Here is a 20,986-nt window from a genome sequence, read left to right on the forward strand (position 1 = left end):
ATTTAACAGTTTCTTCAAAGATAAATGGCAGATAGAAATGCAATGTCAAAAGTCCAATGTGTTCCAGCCCCATATGAATAACATCCAATCAGTCTTTATAATTTCATGACCGCATTTGACTGAAAATCAATTATTTACTATTTTATTTGTTTTATTCAACTACCTTTTAAAAATGTAATTTTAAATGACAATTTATTTCTTTATTAAAATGATTTATGTATTGGTTTATTTTAACCATAAAATATGTATTTTATACTTTTGTCACCCCTAGTCTTTCATATGCACAGAGATTCCCTGTCCATTTAACGAGATTAAGTTCATTTTTATGAGAACACAATTAGGTCTATTTTTATTGGGCTTTTACAGCTGTTTCTCTCCTTTTTGTAGACACTGTAAAAAAAAAACAAAAAAAACATTGATTTCTCATTTTGTATTCCCCATAAAAATAACCCAATACAGGATGAGTAAATAATGATTTGTTCACTTTTGATTGAACTATTCCTTTAAGCTAAAGAAGCATGACTGTTGAAACAGGACACGTTCTGAATGTAATGAAGAGATGAATAAAACCCAGTCTGCCCTGTCTGCCTTCCGCCTGCAGGTCTCAATCTGCGAGACAGCGAACCCACCCCGAGGAGAGACAGACAGCTCCACTCAGGCAGAGATCTGAGCTCACCATGGCTGCAGAATGTGTGGTGATTAGAGTAATGTGGGTTTTTTTCGGGGCCCGTCGGCAGCCGTGGCAGGTCGGGGAGAAGAACAGGCAGATAAGAGCCAGCGGTGAGGAGGTTTAATTAAATAACGGGACATTATACGGCTGGATTATCCAAGTCTCTAGCGTGAGGACGCAGAGCGGTAGGACGACCGGACAATGGGAATGCTGAGCAGAGCAAGACTGGACATGGGCCAAAAGAGGACAGGGAGAGAGAGAGAGAGACAGGAGAGAAGGGTGCAATCCAGTGGTGTGGGTGCAACAGACAGCAAAAGGGAAGACACAAACCACAGTCTTGCATGCACACACACACACACTGAACCGAGCTGGTGCAGCAGAGCTCTAATGAGGCTGAACAGAAGATCTGGACTTGAGGTTAAATCAATGATGTGTGTGTCTGAGCCACCGACACACTAAATGCCAGTTACTGCACACACACAGGTGAAATAATTAGCCTCTCCGCTACACACCGTTATCAAAGAAATGGCATCATTACGTGACCACTTTTTTCCCCTCATTCCTGCTGCTAGACAAATAAAAGTCCGACCCTCACCAGGGTTTGGCCTAGAGTTTACTACATTTACATTTTTACTTTGCTTCCTCATCGGAGCGACTTAATAAGGTGCACAAGTCACAACAATACCACCAGGACAGGTAGCTGAGAATGCAAATACAGTGCCTCGAACAGCAAGAAGCAGCTCGACGCAAGTGTAAATACATTGAACTTCTAATCCTGTTGCCGATAAATGAATACAAAGCTGGGCTGCTACTGTACAAGTGCTGACTTAGAAGATACAAATGAGTCCCTAAAGACAAGTCAAGACAATGAAGGCGAGGCATGTGCAATACAAGTATGGAGGTGATTACATTTTATTAACAACACAGGGCTGGACAGAACAACATCAGTGGTGTGTTAGGGGCCATCCCAACCCATTCTCATGAGAAAACATCTATTTTGCAAGGTGGCGATTTTGAATGTATTTGCACTATTTTATCCATACAGAAATGTACGCATTTTAAGAAAACAAAAACAAACAAGCATAGGTTCACCCACCTAACTGTCAGTGATGTGTAAGCAGATCAGGAAAACGTATGGATAAGATTGGACAAATTCATATGAATTAGCCACCAATTAAATGTATGATTAAATTATAATTACAAACTGCCATGTTGGCTTTTCTCACATGTTTTTGCTTCTGTCCATTGTTTTTCGATGTAGAAATGCACTATACGGACATGGCTGACATCTTTTAATGTCTCGCACATGATACAGCATTCTAAAACACAGGGCTCAAGTTTAAAGTTCAGCTTTTAAAAGCGTGTCTCTAGACCTTTCGTGTTTTTGCATTGATCGGAAATGGGAAAAAAGGTCTCGAGACTCTTTTTTTTAAACGTCGAGCAACACCATGTACACCTGAATATAATGCCTGTTTTAAAGCATGTATGAATGTATATGGAACAATACATGGAAGAGGTTTGCTCATGTCATAAATATCCCATTCCGCTTAATCCTACTATTGGTGTACATGTAAACATGGTTATTTTATGCCACTGGCAATGGTCTCCCGTTTGACATTTATAGATGATGCATAAGGATTCAAAACTCATCTCATATACAGCTTTGTCTAGAGGCAAATAAAACGAGATTGAGAGGTTACAGGATGTAATCTATGACATCTGATGATGGCAAAAACATGTACATTATGTGTAGCACTCTATGTTAAAGATTAAATTACTCTTTGGGTGCTTTCACACCTGCCTCATTTAGTTCGGTTGAATCGCACTAGAGTTCGTTTTCCCCATTGGTGCGGTTCGAAACAAGCGCACCAAAAGCGGACCAAACAAGCGTACCGAGAACTCCTCGAAGAGGAGGACTGGTTTTTTTTTTGTACTAAACCAGTTGCCGTAGTCAGCTGCGCTGTGCATTATGGGATGAGGAGAAATGTTTGTTGACAGTTTGCACTTTAAGCATGGCAAACTTGGAGTTGTGAGGAGGTGCGGAGCCTGATAGAAATTATTAACGTTATTTTCGAGCTGCATCCTTGCTTCATTCTCAAAAATTATTGTTTGTCTAAAGTGGTGTAGACAAACTATGTAATAAAATATGACCAAGGATACAATCAGCCCACGCAGTCGTCTCTCCATAGTAAACAGCGGCGTGTTGTCTGCCGGATTTTCCACCTCTTTGTTTTCTTCCGGGAGTTCTGTTGGAATTTTCCCGCACGTTAATTCTGACCAAACGGAGTGCAGTTATGGAAATGCGTTCAAGACACATCTGGCCAATGAGTGATGTGTATGTTGTCATGTGACTGCATTTTGGTTCGTTTTATCAGCTCATAAACTGATTCGGACCAGAGCGATCAGTGTGGTGTGAAAAGCAACCAAAACCAAAAATCATTTTTCGCCCTTGGTCCGGACCAAATGAACCGAACTACAGATGTTTTTTTCTGAGATAAGATATGTTAAAACTTTGGGTGTTTATGCACCGTGTTCATTACATTTTTCTCCTATTTTGTTTTCCTAGTTGTCCTGGTTCTCTTGTGTCTGGCTTGGGTCGAATGCTGAATTCTAGGAATCCAGGGCTGTTGCTGTTCACAGCATGATTGATTATCCATAAAACATGCTTGGCACTGCTGAGTTATGGTTGAAGAACAGCCAATAAATTGTTTTAGATGGCTTATTACAACAATGTTACTGGACTGGCATATTAAATTATCATGGACTTGTAAACCAGGGTGCTTTTTTTTGGAACGAGCTCATTAAATTGGTGATAATTATGTTCCATAGTCTCTCTAAACAGTACCACCGCTGTCAATATGTAGAGGCCTATTTTTTAGGCTGATGTAAATATTGTCATCTATCAGATATGATTATAGTCATAATGTGGCTTAGTTAAACACAACCACAAAGCTTGTATATCTGATATCTGTTAAAAGCCAGTGAAGAACTTAACACTTCTTTCAAACAATTATTTAGTGACAGCACAAAGTTGACATGATGTAATTAGTAAAACTGCACAGATTATTAATGGAATTTCAGAATTTTGAATTACTTCTAGGCCGCTAAAAGTAATTTAGTTAGTATGAATGTGTGTAGTATGAATATAATCTGGACGTACTACAGTATATTTGCCATGTTGTCATTATCATGTGACCTACCAGTGTCAGTTATTTCAGTCAAAATCGCCTACTTTCCAACTAAATAGAAGGCGAAAAAAACAGTTCGTGAAAAAAGAAGTATGTCCAAATTCACAGCACTCAAGCAAATTGTACCCGGATAACCTACTACTTCCAGGAAGATTTTGAAGTGTGCATAGGATGGACACTTTTTACACTTTAGTTATGTAACTGACACTGGTAGGTCAAATGATAATGACAACATGGCGAATTTAGTATGTCCAGATTACATTCATACTACAAACATTCATACCATATAGAACTAATTTGTTTAGCGGTCGTGACGTAATTACTTATTCAAATTAAGTACCTACTCAACCGAGAATGTGATTTCGGTTGCAGCCGAAGATACAACATTAAATGGCTTCGTTTGGAACTAGTAACTGCCATTAAACTGTAAGTTACTCTTTTAACTTCTGGTTAATTGAACTTTTGTGTAAAATCAGTGTCTTGCTGTCTGAATATGAGATATTAAACTACAGCACTCATGTTCATGTGATATTGCTTAACTATTTTTGTCTGTGAATTAATAGAGAGAGAGAGAGAAAAAAGTTTACCCACTTCACTTTTTTTTATTATTATTTGTTGTTGTTTCGCAAGGTTTGCAGTGACTTCCAAATCTATTTTTGTAATATCACTTGCATCAGATAAAACCACTCATGTAAAAACAAACCAAAGTGTGGTTGCTTACTTCACATGTCTGTCAGACGGTGTCTTGTTACTAGGCTAGAACAAGCTGCAGTCTGAACCAGACAATGAAAACAAAGGAACGACAACCCTTTCCTTCTCAAATTATATCCCCTTCAAACTAATTTGAAAAGAGCAACTGCGTGCGTTTGTGTTTGCGTGTGTACATGTGTGCCTTTGACCCTCCTTCACCCGGTCTGTCCCATGACGAATCCACAAAGAGGAGGGGTCTTCACCTCCCAAACCGTCAACAGCCCGGCTCTCCCGGGACTCTCGTGCAACTCCGTGAAAAAGACATGTCGAGTTTGAAAAATAGAGATAGCATGTAGAGGAGAAAGGGACAGGTGGACAGAAAGAGAGCAAAGGCAAACAGAGAAAAATAGCTGGAGAGGAGAACATTTCAAATAAGACAGCAGAAATGAAAAAAAGTATAGGCCTACATGACAGAGACCGAAAGAAAGAAGCTGACGAAGATAGTGTGGGATGTTGTGGAGGACAAAAGGAGGGAGGGTAGAAAAGGGCGAGAAGGTTACATACCTGGAAATAAAGGGGATTGTGAGCTGAGAAGAAGTGAGTCATAAGTAACGGGTACAACGGCTGATTCGCCTATTTCAGCCTTGAGACTTCAAGCAATGAACTTTACCTGTTGTCAGACGTTCACAGATAATCTATGCCTTGATCAAAATTCTGCGCATTGTGAACTAAAGCCAATGTCAAACTGAGCAATTGAAATTCATAAATTCAGCTGATGTAAGATTCAGAAATCTGAAAAATGTTCACCATATAAATAAACCCAAACTGACAATGACTTGTTCTGACTGCAACAAAAAGATGTTTTAATTGCTTTTTGGATTCAAATCTACCTTTACAAAAAGTACTGCGGTTGTGCAGGTATGGTATAAGATTATAATACTATGGTACCATAGTACTTCCAAAAATGCATATTAAAAATATAGTACTGCCATGTTACCATGTCCTAAAACATAAAAAAGCATGATACTTTATGTTTCAAAAATATAATATTGCTATTGTTGTTTTGTTAACTGTTAAATCTATATTACAAATAACTGTTTGGTATTAATGCAAGTGTACTTTTTCCCTATCCTATCGATGCATCTCTAATTTGAATTCTGAACATTTTCTCTTAGGTTTTGTGCAGCAGAGGAGAGAAGGACATTGTTAAAAAGAAGAGACAGGAAAATCTGGACACGACTGGGCAGAAGTCCGCCCAGGGAAGGAAAGGTGAGGAAAGGGCGGAAATGAAAGATAAACAGACAAATTGGAAAGTCTTAAAAGTGACAAAAGGAAAAAAAGTTAAGGGGAATTAATTCAGACTTTTTAAACTGACATGAAAAAAGACATTTTGAGCATTGTTAGTAGATATTGTGGTGAATTTTAAACTGGTTAGAAGTGCTGATACCTGCTAAATACTAACACTATTAAAACACACTATTTTTTTGTTTCTCTTTCTGTGGTGTTGTGATAGTTAAGCCCGCCCACAGTGAAATCTCATTGGTCCAAGCATAGCAACAAGCTAACAACCACGCAGAACACCGTTCATTCAATGGGCTTTATTAAAGGGGTCCTATTATGCCCTTTTACAAAGTCTTGATTTTGGGGTGTACTAGAAAAGTTTTCACGCTTGATTGTTCAAAAAACACATTATTTTTCACATATTTTACATTATTACAGCACCTCTCTACCCAGTCTGTCTCGAGAGTGCCATCTAGGTCCTGTTTCGATGAAGCCCCTCCTTCCAAAATATGAAATGTGCTGTGATTGGTTAGCTGGCCCAGTGTGTTGTGATGTATTCGGGAAATGTCCCGCCCCTCCATAACTGCGAGTTCTTCTCTAGTGTAAATATTGAGGATGGTGTCAATTTCAAAACAGTTTGAGCCCGATTCAGACCCTGACAATGTTAACAAACAAGAGGATTATGCAGAATGGATTTCATGCACAGACTTTGCAAGCACGGATTTCACAGGATGTTTCAGAGTGGTATGTTTTTAGTAATTTTCGAATACATTATAGATACGATGTAATCCACCACTTAATTGTGATATTTGTCGGAAAACTACTGTAATACAATCAGTCATTGGTAACAAAACCATGGTTAATTTTCCTAAGAAGCAGTGAACCATCTTACAAACGCGAGAGCTTACAAAAGTAACAGAAAACAAGCTGTTCTTCATAAAATGTGCAGCACACAGATAAACGTTGGGGTTACAATGTTCAGGAACAGTATTAAAAATATATTTGAAACACTCTAAGTTCAAACAAAGGGTTTTGCGTTGTTGTTCAAACGAGCCGTTCGTTGTATTGCTTGGAAAGTGGGTTCTATTAAATAAATCATCTTCCTTTGTATTGGACTTTGAGCTTCATACCTTGCAGATCTTTATGCTCTAACAGCAACATTACACACTAACTAAAGCTGAAAAAGTGAAAAAGCATTCTCACTCCCAAGGCGTCAAAAACTGAAGCATGGTCAAGCGCCCCCGGCATCACAATGAAGGAGCCAAAGGCGCCCCTCGGCGTCACTCTATGGACGAATTGGAAATTCCATTGCTTTCAATTGTAATCCTGTGACGTCAACAACAGACGTGAATTTTATCAGTAGGAAATGGCGCTGAAGAAGTCTCATATTGAACACATTGTGATATCTGCATCACTTCACGTGTGCCATGTGTTGGTAAGTAGTCGTAAATACGCTATCCTAATAATGTTTGATATAATGTCTTTTCTGTTTGTCGATTTTCATCAGATTAGCTCCCTCATGTTCAGTCACTGCATTATATCTGTTCCACTGAGGCTTTGCGTTTCATTGCTTTCTAATCCAAAAGACCTTACTAAACTTGGGTGATTAAATACAATCTGTCACATCTGTAGAGACATGAACAAGGAAGAGCAAGAAACCAGTTTAGCTGTGAAAATAATGAATCATTATTTTCCAACACAATATCAAATCTGTTTTCTGTATCATAGGTGACTGAATAGGATTCTGTGGCACTCATTTGTGTGGCTTCAGCAGCTGTGAAGGGATTAATATGATGTTAATGTATTTTTGAAAACCCATTTTTAATCTTAAAAAAAGTTTTATTTGTCTTTAATCTCATTTGTCTTTATGCTACTTAATCAACTTTATGCTGTGTCCTGCAATACAGTGTTGTGTAATAAAGTATGGTGAATATTGTGTATTGAAAGTGGTGTTTGGTACAGTAAATAGACATTTTTATTTGAGAAATTTGGACATTTTAGCACTGTTTCTTTGTTGTTTTACTGAATGGTGCATTATCCTTGTGTAATAGTAATAGTGTAAATATATAAATTGATTTTTGTTTACTGCCATGGTTAATCCATTATATTTATTGGTGTTCATACAAAAAAGCAAAGAAATAATGATGATGATTATTATTATTTTATATTACAGCATTTCTTTAAAATATTTCCATATCAGATGGTCTCACAATACCCATCAAAACCTGTAATTCAATAATGATGTTAGAATAGAAAAGGGGGGAAAAGATAAAATACTATAACATAAATGTGACTCAACAAAGTTTGTTGTCCATGATGAGGAGAATAGATCTGTATAGATTTTACTGCCCTTCACCCCAGAGGCCCAACAACGACCCCGGAAGAGCAAAAAAATTCACATTTCAAATGGGTGTAACTCACATTCCGGATAGTGCATCAAAGAGAAAATCGGCAGGACAACTGCTTATGCCATGTTTACTAAATAATATTGGGCACAGTTTTCAGGCATAAAGTTGACAAAGGTTTTTTAAAAGTGCATGCTCACAGTAAAATATAACATTTCAGCCTGTCCCTCATATATGTCATAAAGGTTTGCACATTGAACATATTTAGATATCCAGTTGTCCATTAAAGATATTATTTATTTAACATTTATTGTTTCATTACTAAACATTTTAAATTATATTACCCACATATCTCTGTCATTTTATCAGTGGAACAGGAAACATGGTGCTGTAGTTCATTGAAATGTGCAGAAATGCTTAGGGTTAGGGTTGGGATCTCGGTAAAGGAGTAATTTCTCACAACATAGAGACACTTTACAGTTAACTTAATGTATAACTAACGTAATAATAACACCAAAACATACTTTGTAAAATGAAGCGCCGTTTTATACGGGTTAAACGATAGTCCAATCACAACGAGTTCTGCGATAAAGTCACAGCCAATAACAACCCAGATGAACAGATGTGTCACACTTATTCAATTTTGTCAATTTACGGTAAATGATGACAGATCTCTTCCGGTTCTGGCTGAAGGGATAGATTCCTTAAATATTTAATATTTAGGCTGTTAAATATGTATTCCTTCTAATTAAATAATACAACTCACATTTTAAAACAAAAGACTCCTCTGTGTGGTTAAACTGATGCATAAATACATTTGAAAGAGAAACTTTTTTAGAAGCACTGAAGTGCTTCTAACATTTACAGTGTATGTATAGTATATCGAATGTATAAATGTAATCATTTAATTATGCCATTCTCCACCATTTGAACTCTTGGAATTAAAATAAATGTAACAAAAGCATAATGCATGCACACAATTTTGAAAGCATATTCCAATATTTTATGTTAAACTGTGTAAAGACAGTGCTAAAACTACTGCAAAACAGTACAAAATCTGTTAATTATATAAAAAAAATTATCCAGATAGAGGCAATTTATTATAGTGACATAACGTAAAAAAAAAAATATAATGAAGTAATATTTTTTTATAAAATAAATATCACATTAAAACCACCAATAGTGTGGTAAAAGCATGGTAAGTTTTGTGATTTCTGTCCTTTTACTACACTTACAGTATCACAGTAAAACTAAGGTTACTGTGGTAAAAGCATGGTAAGTGTTGTGGTTACTGTGCATTTACAACAAATATCACATTAAAACTACCAATAATGTGATAAAAGCGTGGTAAGTTTTGTGGTTACTGTTAATTTACAACAAATATCACAGTAAAACTAAGGGCGTTTTTCCACTGGGTTCGTTTGCTGCGGTCCGAACCCGAGTGCGCTAGTTCCCGGCGCCCCCCGCAGCGTTGGTCTGGTTTCACACTCAATTAGTTGTATCGAACCCATGTGCGTTTGCAGTGATCTTACGTCATCGCAAACGCACACAGAAAACGCATGGAGAATACAACTTGTGTGAGGAAACAATGATATTCGACAGTGATACGCATGCGCGGGATACTATACTTCCTGAACAAGCGCGCACCCGAGTCCGTTTTGCTTGCACATTAACGCGAACCGCACCACGGTTCGGGAGCAGCCGAGCTCAGACCACCTCCTCCAGGTAGTCTCGGGTTCGGTACTCTAGTGCGCACCCGGGTCCGATGACAGCGTTCACATTAGCGATTTTTCATGCGAACCGTGCCCCGGTCCGCACTAAACTGCCAGTGTGAAAGCACCCTTAAGGCGGCCGCACACCGGACGCGTAGCTCAGCGCCGCGCCACGTCTAGGACAACTGTCACCTGAAAATCCGATAACATCAGCAATTTTCTGATTTCTGTAAATAAATATAAAACTAAATGTATATTGCAGCACAGGGTGAAGTCTGTATATACATTAACTACGATTTGAGACACATACATGTAAATATAATATAAAACTAAGTAAATGGCGCTCTGTGGCGCGGCAGGATTTTGAACACGTTCCTGAGCCGCCGCGGACAGACCCCGAAAGGCGCCGCCGGTGTGTGTACTCTCATAGAGAATAATGTGTTCGAATTTAAAAGACGTGGCGCTGCGCGGCGCGCCGCCGAGCTGCGCGTCCGTTGTGCGACCCCCTTTAGTGTAACGTTGGGGTTGAATAATAGGAGGAAGCAGGATCTACATGCAGCAAACTTTATTAAATAAATCCCAAACTAGACAAACTTAGACTCGGGACACAGGACCCAAACAGCCAACATACAATAACAAGAACTCACAAAGACTGAGACTAGACACAGGGCTTAAATACATGGGCAAACAATCTAAACAAGATAACAAGGGGGCGTGGTTAATCAGAAACACCTGGGGAGACTAATCAACATAACGGGGAACTGCTAAACACGGGACAAGACAGAGGAACACAGACATGAATCATTACACTAAGGTTACTGTGGTAAAAGTATGGTAAGTGTTGTTTTTACTGTGCTTCTACAAAAAATACCACTTTGGAACTAATTGTAGAACTACTTTGAACCTGATATGAATATGATTAACTGATTGAAGGTCAATAGCATGTCATGTGACAGATTGTGTTTAATCACTGTAGTTTAAGGTCTTTTGGATTAGAAAGCAATGAAATGCAAAGCCTCAGTGGAACAGATATAATGCAGTGACTGAACATGAGGGAGCTAATCTGATGAATATCGACAAACAGAAAAGACATTATATCAAACATTATTAGGATAGCGTATTTACGACTACTTACCAACACATGGCACACGTGAAGTGATGCCAAATATCGCGATGACTTCAATATGAGACTTCTTCATCGCAGTTTCCTACTGATAAAATTCACGTCTGTTGTTGACGTCACAGGTTTCCAATTGAAAGCAATGGAGTTTCCAATTCGTCCATAGAGTGACGCCGGGGGCGCCATTGGCGTCTTCATTTTTGACGCCATGGGAGTGAGAATGGGTTGAAAAGCTTATTAGGACCCATTTAAAACATCATTCTTGAAATCTCATTGGTCCAAAATTCATTCTTTCTTTCTTTCTTTGACAGAGAATACATGACACAGCGGTTGGAATCAGTGGACTCATCACATCAGTGAACTACATACAGTAGAAACATCACTCCTGTCATCAATAACACACATGCACTCAGATAGGAGCACATGACGACTAAAGCTGTAGGGATGTAATGTCATTTGTTCATAGTTCAAATTTTTACTGCTCTGCACAAAAAGGTCGAGGGATGAACGAACACACAGAATGTTTGATAATGCCGCTCAGAGGAGCATTCGATGTCTGAACACATGTGACAGGCAAACAGGGGGGCCGCCCGGGCACATATCACTCAGTCTGAGCTAAAGCAGATCCCCTGTGGCTTGAATCTCTCTGTGAGCTTACCCTGCTCTGGGTGGCAGAGAGATAATAACTAGGAATGAAAGGCAGATAAAGAGAAAGATCCGTCTATTTTGCACATATGTTAAGCATGGCCTGATATGCGGACGTGTCACATTGCAGCCGCATTAGTGTCTTTTGTGCATGTGTGGGAGATAGGAAGAAAGCTGCTACAATGAGACAGTTTAACCATGTCAAATAAAATCCTTCGCTTTGAGTTAAAGAGGGGGCAGAGAAAACCCGCAATAAAACCTCAAAGAACAATGTTATGTGATCTGCTGTTTTGTGAAGGATTATGAAAAGCTGTAGGCGAAGAAATGGAAGCATTTTCTTATAAACATTATATAATTATGCTCTCTCTGGAGTATTGTGCTTTTTTAAGTGTAAATGTTGAAGATGGGAAGCTGAGGAAACACAGTGAGTCAGTGTAACTTATTTTAAACTTTCTAAGAGAACTAAAAGTACGTAGTATGTGGTAAAATGGGTTGCGAGCAGCAGAGCCACCATTTCATGTTGACTTTAAAGGGGAAGTTAAAGATGAGAAGCTATTCTAAGCCAGTGTAACTTATTTTGAACTCAGTAAGAAAACTGAATAAATTTACTTTCAGTGTTGTTAATGCTTGCCTTTAAAGTGATTTGCAGTCTTAAAGCGTTAGTTCATCTACAAATGAAAATTAATATATCAAAGATGTCTTAGTGTTTAGTTGTTTTTGTACATACACTGTTGTTTGGACCCCATTGACTTACAAAATATCTTCTTTTGTCTTCCACAGAACAAAGAAAGTCATACCAGTTTGAAACAATATGAGGGTGAGTAAATGATGAAAGTGTTTTGGCTGAACTATCACTTTACTATGCATTCACATTACTGTATACACCCATTTTTTTTGTTTTCATAGCATTTTATCATTTGGCATAATTTATCTCTCCTATTTTCAACCGCCTGTCATATAAAATGTTTCATGGTCCAATCAATTCTTTAAGTATTTCCTCATTATTATTATTATGTTTTTATCGTTGAATATCCTGTTTCCTATTAAAATGTGTCATATTATTAAAGTAAAATGGGTTGTGAATGGCATTTTTTTCCATTGCAAGGAATAGTTTCCAACAAGGAATAGTTCACCCAAATATGAAAAGTTGCTGTTAATTTAATCACCCTCAGGCAATCCAAGATGTAGGTGACTTTTTTTTAGCAGTAAAGATGTTTAGCTGAAACCATGGTCCTTGGTGATTCGTATAATGCAAGTCAATGGCTACCATCATTTTGAGTTTCAACAAATACATAGTCAAAACAGAATTAATACCCATGGCTCAGCCTTTGTTGATAGATTGAGTTCTTATATAATTATGCTCTCTCTGGAGTATTGTGCTTTTTTTAAGTGTAAATGTTGAAGATGGGAAGCTGAGGGAACAGAGTGAGTCAGTGTAACTTATTTTAAACTTTCCAAGAGAACTAAAAGTACGTAGTATGTGGTAAAATAGGTTGCGAGCAGCCGAGCCACCATTTCATGTTGACTTTAAAGGGTAAGTTGAAGATGAGAAGCTATTCTAAAGGGTAAGTTGAAGATGAGAAGCTATTCTAAATATGCCAGTGTAACTTTTGAACTTAGTAAGAAAACTGAATAAATTACTTTCAGTGTTGTTAATGCTTGCCTTTAAAGTCGTATAATAATGCAAGTCAATGGCTACAATCATTTTGAATGTCAACAAATACATAGTCAAAACAGAATTAATACCCATGGCTCAGCCTGTGTTGATAGATTGAGTTCTTATGAAGGGAAACAATCAGTCCGTGCAAGACACTAAACATTTCTTACAACATTACCTGTAATCCACAGCCTCTAACATATGAAATGATGTGAATTTGACATTTTTAATATTTACATGCAATGCTGGGATTCCCCAACTTTTTTGTCTGCTGGACCTCTTTGATTGAATATATTTATACTTGAAGTACCCCTTGAGATGTTAAGTTAATAAGTTAGGTCAATAATAAAATTAAGGCAAAAGTCATAATAATAATAAGGGTACTGAGGGTGAGTAAATTAACAGCAAATTTATTAAACAATCCCTTTAAGTCATGAAATCTAAATTGACTATATTTATGTCATTAATTCATGGGGTTTTTTGTTGTTGTTTTTTTGCATTATTTTAACCATTTAAATAGTGTACATTATTTCAAAGAGCAAACTTTTTTTATTTATTGTATGGTTTTGTTACATAATTTATTGATTATGATCAATTATACCCACTTTTTACCATCCAATAAATTCCCATAGATACACTGCCGTTCAGACGGTTGTTTTAAAGAAGCTTCTTATGTTTACCAAGATTGCATTTATTTGATCAAAGATACAGTAATATTGTGAAACATTATTACAATTCTTTTTTTTATTCTATTTTAATTTATTTTAAAATTTAATTTATGGATGGAAAAGCTGAATTTTTCATCATCATTACTTCAGTCTTCAGAGTCTGAGTCACATCCTTCAGAAATCATTATAATATGCTGATTTGGAGCTCAAGAAACATTTATTCTGATCAATGTTGAAAACAGTTCCTAATATTCCTAATATTTTTTTTGTACAAACCGTGATAATTTTCCTTGATGAATAGAATTCAAGATGGGAAGTGCAACTTGCTGTGACATAAATCTACTTTTCAGTGTATTAAATGCAGCCCTTACTGAATGAGTGAGCGAGGTCAGATGATGCTGGTTGATGTGGCAGTTGTAATATCCTACTGGAGGCTGCACTCAAACTCAGGGTGAGATGGGAAGATGGTGATTGTGGGATAGCACGATGATAGTCATCTGCCTCCCCACGTAGTTGACAGGGCTGGGGTCACAAGGTCAGGGAAAGTGAGGATGCTCCCTGTGTGGACACGATGACTGCTTTATTTGTAAAGAAATCGGAAAGGCACGACCCATTTACAGCTCTGCCTGTTGACACACACTCCTGTCCTGATAAGACTAGCACTTCATATGCTGGAGATGCCTGTCTAATGCGGCGGCTGGGGAAACAAATAAAAACAAGACTGGAGAAGCACCTGTGAAATTAAATAAGAACAAAAGAGAGATAGAAAGAATGAGATCCAGAGCTCAGTGGAGTGTGACGGAGGGACTGGCACTCACTACAGGACTATATAAAAACTCTCTCTCTCTTCCCTTTAAAAGAGCCAAACCTATTTTATTGAGAGATATTTCACTTCATTTTTCCTTTCAGAAATTTGAATATTCCCACACAGAGGCAGAGCTATGGCTTATGAAAATAAATCAGTTCTGGTGTTTGTTTTTTATTTATTATTATTATTATTATTATTATTTGTTGTGCAATAAAAACACTTTTTGGAGTAGTGGGGGGTTCTTTGGAAGCTTGTTTCCGGTAATTCGCAGAGGTAATTACAACTTTTTATCTCACAATTCTGACTTTTTTTTTCTTTCTTTTTTCGCAATTGCAAGTTTATATCTCGCAATAATTTTTTCTCAGACTTGCACTATATAAAGTTGCAATTGCGAGTTACAGAGTCAGAGTTGTGAGTTCTGACCTTATTTCTCACAATTATGAGTTTATATCTCACAATTCTGACATCATAACTAGCAATTGCGAGTTTATATTTGTTTACATCTGAGATAATAATAAGAAAAACTGATAATAAACTATACCACCGGACAGGAAGTAACTGGCAAGTACATAGTTGTTTCAGGTTAACATGCTACAGTTTATGTCACATTAACTTAATTAGTATTTCCAGGAAACCCAATCACTTCATTGCTTCTGACTTACTGTAGATGTTTTAGCTTTTTTAAACACTGTTCTTACTCTACTGACACAATCCATATATGTGTGGTTTTTGTGTGTGGGCACAGTGTGCGAACAGCTCAGATGTACATGTTTTATGGCGGTACTAAAAACAGCCATGGACCGTCTGTTCAGAAAACCCAAGGTCAGGATGTTTATGGCCATGAAACACAATAAACCAGCGGACATTGCCGGTCTATCAACTTTGACGCTCACCGTCCCTGAGGAGAAAATCAAACCCTTCAAATCTCACACTGCTGTGCACAGTCACTATGGTGACCGTTACTACTGTTGCTAAAACTGCTGCTATCACCTCAGATACATATTCAATGTCATACTGAAATGTTACTTCTACAACATTTATTTAATCATCTGGGCGGCATTTTACAAATTTAGTATCGTTGATGCAACTTTACTGGTGTTTTCAGCTATTCCCTGATTGTTTGTTGGTCTTAGCTGGTTTAAGTTGGTCTCCTAGAGGTTAGTCTCCTAGAGGCTCCTAGTCATGGCCTAGAGGTTAGGGAGTTGAACTGGTAACCCGAAGGTTGCTGGTTCGATTCCAGAACCGGTGGGAAATGACTGAGGTGCCCTTGAGCAAGGCACCTAACCCCTAATCGCTCCCCGGGCGCCACACAAAGGCTGCCCGCTGCTCTGGGTGTGTGTATCCACGTTTGCAGTGTGTGTGTGTTAACTACTCACTACTCTGCTCCTAATGTGTGTGCATTAACTTGGATGGGTTAAATGCAGAGGTCAAATTCCAAGTATGGGTTACCATACTTGGCCGTCACGTGTCACTTTCACTTTCACTTTCACTTCACTTTCACTTTCACTTTCACTTTCACTTTCACCTAACCTGGCCAAGCTGGTGTTAAACTCTGGCGTAGGACGTGGGCACGCTAACAAAGATCGCAACTGTGCCTCTTGAGGCCGGGGAGCGAGGTTTACATGCACAGCTCTTACTGGCTTACATCCGTTACATTCAGGACCTGTCTCAAACCATCAACCTAGACTATCTTGCTGGCTAGTTGAGACCAGAAAACCATATTAATCCAATTTTGTTATTAAGGACGGTTAGTATATGCAGTGTTATGCTAACAGCATCAACACCGATCTTCACAGTTAGAATTTTATTTTTATTTTACCACATTTGTAAAAAACGAATTAATCCAATTATCTATACATCTCATTGAAAAGAGAAAAATCGAATTCCTCATTCATGCCATTAGAAGCCAGTGGTCTTAAAGGGGTGGTTCGGGATTTTTGACATCGGACCTCATTTTTAAGTCAGCCTGGTTGTTATTCATCAGTGGAGAAATTTTTTTTTCAAAATTATCCAGTCCTTATATTTGGATAGTTAGCGATGCTAGGCTAGCGCGAGTCAATGGTATATGTTAGCCAGCCATTAAAAACCGTTTTACCCACTCCACAGTGCACCAAACGCAAATCAATTATAACACTAGACTATCGATGCAAATGTCCGTTGAGAGAATAATGTTAGAAATCAAACTTACCTTTCATCTCAATGATCCCAAAGGAACTAGTTTCTCAGCAGCTGCGGAGTTTTACTTTGCTCCGGTTAGTAATGCGGCAAAAAGTAAACACAGAACAGAAGCGCACTACAGTCGTTACATCCAGCTAACGTTAGCTAGCATTCCTCAGCGATATCAAAGTCGGCAGGTAAATACACTTGCATCATGTGTGTACCGGCTCACTCGGTTGCCTAGGTAATCAATATCACTCCGCTGCTGCTGTAGACAAGGCTTATGATTACAGGGAACAAATTATAACTAATGCAATGTGATGAAAAGGTAAGTTTGATTTCTAACATTATTCTCTCAACGGACATATACATCGATAGTCTAGTGTTATAATTGATTTGCGTTTGGTGCACTGTGGAGTGGGTAAAACGGTTTTTAATGGCTGGCTAACATATACCATTGACTCGCGCTAGCCTAGCATCGGCTAACTATCCAAATATAAGGACTGGATAATAAAAAATAAAAAAATGTCTCCACTGATGAATAACAACCAGGCTGACTTAAAAATGAGGTCCGATGTCAAAAATCCCGAACCACCCCTTTAATTTATTAATCCAAAATGCTTCTTGTTTCAATAATTCTTTATTTATATTACCTCCTGTGATCCTAAGACTTCCTATATTATAAATATTATAATATTATAAAATTTCATCCCAGCTCATTGAAATGTCTAGCTACTGGAGAAGTTATGTCGTCTAAAACTTGATCTATGTTCATTCATCCGTGATTGATAATAATTGTTGTGATGATTTTCCAATAAATATCTTTTGGCAAGGGCACTTTAGCATACAGATCACATTGTGAGTAGTACAGGTGATACAAGATTTAATTTTGAAGCATTCTTTTGGTCATTGGATATATAAATTGATTAAATTTGTATCAAATTCTGCCACACGACACAACTTACATTTTATATTGTACATATCAAATTACATTGTAATATCATAGCAGGTAAATAAATAATTGTGTGAATTCAATCTTTTATTCTGCAAGGACACATTAAACTGATAAAATGTGACGGTAAAGACATTTATTATGTTACTAAATTAATTAATAAAACAATAGTATTTTATTTAAAGTAAATACTATTCTTCTGAACTGTCTTTTCTATACATCTTTCTATTCCACAAAAATATTAAGCAGCACAACTGTTTTCAACATTGATAATAATAAAATGTTTCTTGAGTGATTTCTGAAGGATCATGTGACACCGAAGACTGGAGTAATGATGCTGACAATTCAGGAATAAATTACATTTTTAAAATATATGACAAAAGTTATTTTAAATTGCAATATATGTTTTTGGTAAAATAAACGCAGCCTTGGTGAGGATAAGAGACTTCTTTCTAAGACAAAAAACCTACCATTTTTGTGCTTTTCTAAATAAAGAATTGTATCTAATGAAGTAAAAAAAAAACGAAAAAAACACAATGGGTCTCAGTCAGATTATGAACATTTGCACTTGTATATCTGTATATTTCTCTCCATGGATAATTTTTTTAAAGATGACTGTACGCAAAAATCTTCCTTTGTGTTTCACACACAACTAGGTGTGTGCCGACAGGATCAAAGTGTGTTTTACAGTTCAGAGCAGACGAACTTAAGACAAACGTCTGAAAAAAGATCAACAGAGCCCGCTCCGCCGAGGTCACCGTCTGCACCTGCAGTGCTCCACTTTTTGCACTCTTTTGAACCCTTTAAACTCTTTTGACGCTTTCCTTTTCACCCCTTTCTCAACTGAGATCAAAGGAGAGTTTGAGAAAGAGTGCCGTGTCTTATGACTGTGACAGATATAAACAACGGCTTGTTTTGGTCTGTCTTTGTGGCTTTTTGTGTGTTGGGGAGAAAAATGGACTTACAAAAAACATGCCACAGTATTTTTGGATATGAAGCATGGTATTATTTGTAGTACCTTGCAAGGTTGATGTACAAATATGTCAAAGTACCACCGTGGATCTGATACAATCAATGTATTACATTATAGCCACATTTCTTGTGTATAGGGAACTTCACAAGTTTCTATTATCATATAAATCACATAGAGATCTACAGAGAGATGTGTTTGAATAATTATATAACATCACACCGCATGTGTGAGTTTGTGTGTATGTGTGTTTGTGTTTTTAGTGGTTGTTTGGCCTGGATCCCTTGTCCTGTAAGCTGCACTGAGGAAAGCAGTTGATTTATTTGGCTATAATTACCTAATTCAACTGGTGTACATCCACTCTGAGAGACTCGTCCCCTAGTTCACTGTCTCCCTCAGTGGAACAGTCCACCAATGTAACGCTGTCAAATCCAAATAGTGCCTGCTGTGATTGATCACCTCCTCTCCCGCTTTACTTTCCGGACAACAAACCGTTATTTCAACTGAAACCTGGGGAGTTTAAGCAGGAGCTGTTGAGATGAATGTAGTGAGTCCCTGATGAAAAAGCTTCAGTAGTCTGTGTTGATGCAGCCTGTCCAATCAGAATGCCTGACGGTCATTTATATATAAAAAAAATCATATTTTGTGCAAATATGTTTGATTATTTTTTTATTTTTTTTACAGCATGCTTTTTGGATTTGATATGTGTGTGTGTGTGTGTGTGTGTGTGTTTGTGTGTACATATCCTCATAAACCATACAAGAACACACACATTGTGTTTTTATATTTTACAGGGACTTTCCATGGACGTAATGGTTTTTATACTGTACAAACTGTATATTATATCCCTTTACACTAACACTAACCCTAACCCTAAACCCAACACAGAAAACTTTCTGTATTTTTACATTTTCAAAAAACATCACTTAGCATAATTTATAAGCTGTTTTCCTCATGGGGACCAAAACATGTCCTCACAAGGACTAGGATTAAAAATAAATATATCCATATTTGTGGGGATATTTTGTTCCCATAATTTAGGGTTTACTCAACTTTAGGTGCTTTTTAGGGCACTTTATGGGCACACTGTAAAACATTTTTCATGATTTATCATCACAACTTTTCACAAATATTTTTTCAAACCAGCTTAGGTTCACAAACGTTTTTCAGATGACAATATTTAGAGTTTCTGTTGAATAAACTAATCTCTTTCTTTGTATCATCTCACATTTTTTGTTTAAAAAACTCTTCTTTTTTTTTAAGGCAACCAGGTTATACTTTAAGTTAAACCAACCAATCATTTTTACTGTGCAAATAAAAATCTCAGAGTCATTACAATCATTGAAATATTTATGAATTTGAATTATACCATGCTATTCTTTAAAGCACCTTGGGGTATTATGTATAAACTATATGTCAGCGTACCATGGTTTTACCATTTGAAGCTGTACCATGGTACCATCATAGTATGTTTTTGTAAATGTTTCAGGACAGGTCCATTGCTATCTGATGTGTTTCCAACAACAGCAGACCAGATATTGAGATTTGAAGTCCTTGCACTGGGATTGCATGTTTATTCAACTCCACCTGAGGCTAAAAAGAAAAGGTGGAGGTGAGGGAAAATGAGTGAGTCACGAGATAGCCAGATCTCAGTAGCGATTTCTCTTGAGCTCTGTGCTATACCTTCTGTCTTTACCCAACTTCCTATGCCCCTCATTTACATTTCATTATTTAGCCTGGAGTGCTGTTTTGCAGCATGGGCTGCATCTGCCTCCATAGCAACAGTGTAGCGCTGTGTTTGGCAAAGTGACTGCAGGAATCAGAGGAGCATTATTCAGCCTCCCATCTGTCAGTCAACCGCGCATGCCTGACTCTCTTATGGACTTGTGTGTGCAGACCTCGATTTCGCTTTGAGCAACATCCCTCTGAGGGCGCGACGTAACGAACACCACAAAGTTATGAATCTTCAACAAGTGGAACAAATAAAAAAGGTACACATCACAGTTTTACTATAATATAATATTTGTTCGCTACATAAAATAGCAGTTAAGTGAATCAATCCAAACTAAAAGAAATAAGAAATCATGTTTTGCATTAATAAAATGGGACCTATTATTGCATTG

The 20,986-nt window shown here is 37.5% G+C and overlaps 1 long non-coding RNA gene across 1 annotated transcript; it reads left to right on the top strand.

Moving 5' to 3' along the window:
- Window positions 1-5,614: 5,614 nt before the first annotated feature.
- Window positions 5,615-20,982, top strand: LOC309488070. The gene is made up of 3 exons (XR_014202009.1): window positions 5,615-5,817; window positions 11,318-12,468; window positions 20,760-20,982. It is a non-coding gene; the product is annotated as an uncharacterized lncRNA (long non-coding RNA).
- Window positions 20,983-20,986: the final 4 nt, after the last annotated feature.

Source organism: Leuciscus leuciscus (genome assembly GCF_965113295.1).
Source record: "Leuciscus leuciscus genome assembly, chromosome: 23".
NCBI lineage: Eukaryota > Metazoa > Chordata > Actinopteri > Cypriniformes > Leuciscidae > Leuciscus > Leuciscus leuciscus.